The sequence below is a fragment of the Carlito syrichta genome, unplaced genomic scaffold (genome assembly GCF_000164805.1).
Source record: "Carlito syrichta isolate Samal-C Ts95f unplaced genomic scaffold, Tarsius_syrichta-2.0.1 Scaffold91100, whole genome shotgun sequence".
Taxonomy (NCBI): domain Eukaryota; kingdom Metazoa; phylum Chordata; class Mammalia; order Primates; family Tarsiidae; genus Carlito; species Carlito syrichta.
The window spans coordinates 703,870-708,799 of NW_007035196.1; the positions used below are offsets into that span (position 1 = coordinate 703,870).

Below are 4,930 nucleotides of genomic sequence, written 5' to 3' on the forward strand. Positions count from 1 at the left end.
CAACACTTTTAAAGGGAAAGCAATTCCTAGCTTCTCTTCTTTTCTCATATTAGATATGAGCCACCTGTATGGACTTCACAGCAACTTGGATGGATTTAGGATCTTTCATCCTCAGTAATCTATCACAGAAACAAAGAACAGAGTGCCACATGTTCTTACTCTTAAGTGGACCCTGAACATTTGTCATAATACTATAAGAAAGAGATTGGCAGTAGCCAGAAACTGCCAGTGGAGGGGATGACACAACATCAATAAGGGCACCTGATCTCAAACCAGGTGAAGAGGGGACCAAAGGGAAGCCCAAACTTTACCTGTATGATGACCACTTGTATACCTAACCCTGCATTGTACCCCACATCTTTAAAATAAAAATAATAAAATTTTTTAAAAGAATATATCTCTAAGTGTGAATTTTTCCAAAATTTTGCACCATCAATAAGATTTTATTTTGATGCCAAAAAAGAAAATGAAAGAAAAGAAATTAACCTCCTGACATTAAGAGAAGTAAAGCAGCATACCTGTATTGGTTTCCTATTGCTGCTATAACAAAGTACCACAAGCTCAAAGGTGGAGCAGTGAGAAAGCAACAGCAGCAGCTGTGGGCCCAGGAAGACCAGTGATAAGTCATCTGGAGAGCATGTGCGTGCATCTTAAGACAGGCTTTTCTCCAGCAAGGTCAGTGTTCCTTGGCAGTGTCAACTCTGTATTCCCGGGCAGATAGATAAACAGATGGGCAATTCTTATTAGCAAGAAGAATAACCTGCACAGTTTCTCCAGGAAGATATTAAGATAATCCAGCAGTAGCAATCCACTGTCAGCTCCAATCAATTCTGCATGGTAAACTCTTATAAATCAAACACCGAATCCCTCAAGAGCTTGTTCTGTGATGCATTGGCGGATGCCAATGCTGGCATCGTCCATGGTGTGGGGAGTCATTAAATCACTATGTTTCCCTCACTCCATCAATTTCAACTTGTACCCCCTGGAATCCTAAGACCATAAGCTCCTCATGGAGGCTGTGATGGCCCCACTGGGTAGCACACTGGGAGAGGAAAGCAGAGCAGTCCTGAAGCACAAACCTGCTGCTTCCTCTTTGCTCTGCTCTGGGGACAAGGGCTGAGAAACTGTCGTGCTGCCCACCCTCACAAGTGGGGGCTGGGGGTGCTGAGGTCTCAGCAGGAGGACACACATGGTGCTACCTGTCTGTGGATGTGACACCAGAAGCTGAGGCATTGTGCCAGAGTCCTCAAGGGCCTGCTAGGTCAGAGCTGGACTGGGAACCCACAACCAGGTGTACACTGTGCATCCCCAACAAAGCCAGGCAAGGGCAGAACCACGATGCAAAGACAGGTGGGACTGAGACAGAGACCACTGGACACAGGGAGAGGGAGTCATTCTGGCAGCCTGAGAAGCTCTTTATAGAATCCAGAAGCCTCAGGCATGGGCAATACAAAAGCAGCTGAGGGGCCTTGGGAAGCAACATTAGTACCACCCTCTGCTCTCTCTTTTAGCCTCTGCCTTAGCATGCATTATGTTGTTATGTCTGTACTTGTCTGCAGGGCTACTATTTATGGCTGTTCAGGTAATACACTATACAAGGGCACCATACCGAAGAAATGCCCCTGAAGTCTTAGACACTCCTGTAACTGAGCGCACACTGGCAAAAGTATGGACTCCAGACCTCCCAGTCCGGTGTGTCTGGAGCAATAACAATGGCTGCATCTGACATAACCTGCCATAGTCACAGCCAGCCTTGTGCACACTCAGGAGAAAAGACCCAAACGCTGTCACTGGCTCACCCTTGTGTGTAGTTGTGTCCTCTCTTGCTGTCACTTCTCTTGCTCACCATTGCTCTAGGAGATGCAGTCCACTCCCAGTCCACTACTTGTGACTCTGGTCTCGACTCAGGCAGAGGGACAGGCAGGGATGTGAGTTGCACTTGAGCATCGGGGAAGGGAGGGCAGGCTGGTGGGCACTATGTGTGCCTGCAGCCCCAGTACTCCCAGCTGGGGCTCTGGAAACCTCCCCCAGGCAGGGTCATGGCTGCTGGGCACTATTGTTCAGGTGCAATTGTATGCAAACTTATTGTTGTTGGTTTTTTTCCTACTTGGAAAAAAAAGTCCTCTTTGGCTCTCTGAGCAGCACCATGGAGGTTGGCGAGAACAAGCGCCTTACAAAAGGTGGCAAAAAGGGACCCAGGAAGAAAGTGGTTGATCCATTTTCTAAGAAAGATTGGTATGAAGTGAAAGCATCTGCTATGTTCAGTATAAGTAATATTGGCAAAACTCTTGTCATCAGGATGCAAGGAATCAAAATTGCATCTGATGGCCTCAAGCATTGTGTGTTTGAAGTAAGTCTTGCCAGTCTGCAGAATGATGACGTTGCACTGAGAAAATTCAAGCTGATTACTGAAGATGTTCGGGGCAAAAACTGCCTAACTAACTTCCATGGCATGGATCTGACCCGAAACAAAATGTGCTCCATGCTCAAAAAATGGCAGACCATGATTGAAGTTCATGTTGGTGTCAAGACTACCAATGGTTATTTGCTTCTTCCATTTCTGTGTTGGTTTTACTTTTAAAAAAAAAATGCAACAATCAGATACAGAAGAACTCTTACGCTCAGGACCAACAGATTTACCAGATCCAGAAGAAGATAATGGAAATCATGACCTGAGAAGTGCAGACAAATAACTTAAAGGAAGTAGTCAATAAATTTATTCCAGACAGCATTAGAATAGACATAGAAAATTCCTGCCAATCTATTCATCCTCTTCATGATGTCTTTTTCAGAAAATTAAAAATGCTGAAGAAGCCCAAATTTGAACTGGGAAACTCATGGAGCTGCACGGTGAAGGCAGTCATTCTAGAAAAGTTGCTGGGGACAAGATAGGTGCTAAAGTTGAACAAGCTGATGGGCATGAACCACCAGTCCAGGAATCTGTTTAAGATCCAGGTTTTTAAGAGTGACAAATAGCGAGACCTCATCTCTACAATAAATCAAAAAATCAGCCGGGCATGGTAGTGCATGCCTGTAATTCCGGCTACTCGGAAGGCTGAGGATCACCGGAGCCCAGCAGGTCGAGGTTGCGGTGGCCGGGAGAGGCCACTGCACTCCAGTCTGGGTGACAGAGTGAGACTCCGACTCAAAAAAAAAAAAAAACCCAAGAGTGACAAATAAAAAGTTCTATTTGGAAAGAAAGGAAGGAGGAAGGGAGAAAGGGAGGGAGGGGGGAGGAAGGAAGGAAGGAAGGAAGAATGGAAGGAAGGAAGGAAGGAAGGAAGGAAGGAAGGAAATGAAGCATCACGTTACACTTTTTTAAAAAAGGGCCTCATGTTACAGCTTGGCCCTGCTTGCTTGCCCCCTTCCCAATTCAACTCGTTCCTGTAGGGTTTGGATTAGGCACTTCTTTGTGCTTCTAGAAACCTGCAGGTAATTGGCTCTTAGACTGAGTGACAGATAGAAATGAAACCACCTACATAAAATTAATATCGGACCACAGAGTGAAAACTACAAAAGAGACCTGAACCTTGAATAGCTGCAGTTGTTCGAAATTTGACAAATCTGTTGTTTCTAAGTTTGTTTTCACTCTAATAGAGAGCAATTAATTATCTTCATGTCCCAATCCCTGGGGAGGGGTGAAGCCACCCCCCTCCCAAGAATGATAAACATACTTTCCCTTAAACAGTGGGCCTAACACTGCATAGATCTCCTTGGGGATAAAAGCAGAGGTTAAGGGAAAGAGAGGTTCCAATCTCCAGGGGTACCCACCTCCCCCATACCTTCTTCCTAAACTACCTCCACAATGGCTCACCACCCAGGAGCTAGTAGCTGATGGTCACAGGACTTTTTTTTATAGATAGCATTTGCTGCAAAACCTATAAATGGTATTAGAGACATTTCTCAGACTCTGATGGACCCGAGGCCCACCCAGGCCCAGAACACATACCAGGAAGCTGACTCCACTGGTCGTGAGATGACCCCTTCCAGAAACTGACACTGAGACATGAAGACAGATTTGACACCCCCGTGACATTATCAACCAATCAGCAGTCCCTATCCCCCTTCCCACCAAATTCTCTTTAAAAATCCTCACCTCTGGAATTTCGGAGAGGCGAATTTGAGTAATATCTCCCATCCTCCTTGCTCAGCTGCTTTGCGATATTAAACTTTTTTTAAAACTATAATGGCTGTGTCAGTCTTGGTTTTTCTGGACAGCAGGCATAAGAACACAGTCAGGCTATAACAGAAAGCAGGAAAGAGGAAAAATGGGGGCAGGGGAGGAAGAAAGGAAAGAGGAAAGAAACAATAAGTATTTGGATAGATGAATGGATGGATGGATGGATTTCTTATACCATTAGACACAGAGATGCCACCTGTTCTCCCCTGGACACTCTGTTTTGATCATTTCTGGTCACTTGCAAACACTGTCCCCTTCTCTCCTGTCTCTCCCACACCCTTTGGGTTATCCCTAAGGCCATTCGCATCTTCTAGACTAGATCATTGTTGGGGTCCATGCATTGGCCTTCCACAACTGCAGCCTGGGTCTCTACCCCTCTCTCCCACCTCCCTCCTGTACTGAAGAATCCCAGCCTGGGAGCCCCCTGATCAGAGGCGGCCAACAGTGCTGGCTGCTGTGTGCAGCCATGTCCATAGTACTCACATCCAGGAAATGAGTGGGGATCTTTCTTTCCCCCCTCCCCAGAATCAGGTTGCTTCAGGAGGATCTTGTTGCCACCACCTCTCTTCTAGTGGACAATACTCTCTCTTCTAACCAATCCAGTGTCCTCAAGCCTTACTTCCAGATTCATCTATTTTTTTTCTTTGGGGAGATTTTTTTCCCCTGCACACTCTTAGTTTCTAATGCTGTGAGGTTTTTCACATGGTCTGTTCCAAGGGACACTGAGCATTTCCAAGGCTCCAAGGTGTT

The 4,930-nt window shown here is 45.9% G+C and overlaps 1 pseudogene; it reads left to right on the forward strand.

Moving 5' to 3' along the window:
• Positions 1-2,146: 2,146 nt before the first annotated feature.
• Positions 2,147-2,948, forward strand: LOC103261557 (annotated as a pseudogene).
• The last annotated feature ends 1,982 nt before the right edge of the window (positions 2,949-4,930 follow it).